Source organism: Wasmannia auropunctata, unplaced genomic scaffold (genome assembly GCF_000956235.1).
Source record: "Wasmannia auropunctata unplaced genomic scaffold, wasmannia.A_1.0 LD336074.1, whole genome shotgun sequence".
Taxonomy (NCBI): domain Eukaryota; kingdom Metazoa; phylum Arthropoda; class Insecta; order Hymenoptera; family Formicidae; genus Wasmannia; species Wasmannia auropunctata.
Window position 1 is genome coordinate 4,745,715 of NW_012026816.1, and position 552 is coordinate 4,746,266.

Sequence of the window (552 nt, forward strand, 5' to 3'; positions counted from 1 at the left end):
AAAACTTATACATATTTATTTGCAATGATTAGTGATACAAATTTTAACCGTCTTGATCATTAAACATTGTTGGCACACCTCAAGTGAATCTTGATTAAATCGTTCAGTCAGGATGTTAGTAAATTGATATTTTTTCGATAGGATAAGAGACAATTTCTATCGTCGATTGTATAGTCACCTTTAATCCTTCAGCAATTTGGCGAGTTAAAAAATGATGATTCAGAAAGAATAGATTGTTGTACTTTTTTCTTCTTGTTCGTTTAATCGTCGTAAAGCATCTTCCAGAATTTGTAAAAAAATTAATAAAATTTATTATTTGTTTATTTATTATTCATTTATTTTAGTATTAAAATTGATTATATTGTGCCACTGCATTTTTAGATATTTTATTGTAGGAGATTGCACGCCCGTGGAATCTCCTACCCTTCTCTACGGCATGTAATACCGATCACGATGCTACCGCGTGTAATCACGTGACGCGGACGCAAAGACGACTCGCCCGATTTGGGAACAGTCAGTCACTACCGAACCTTCGCTTAATAAATACATTTA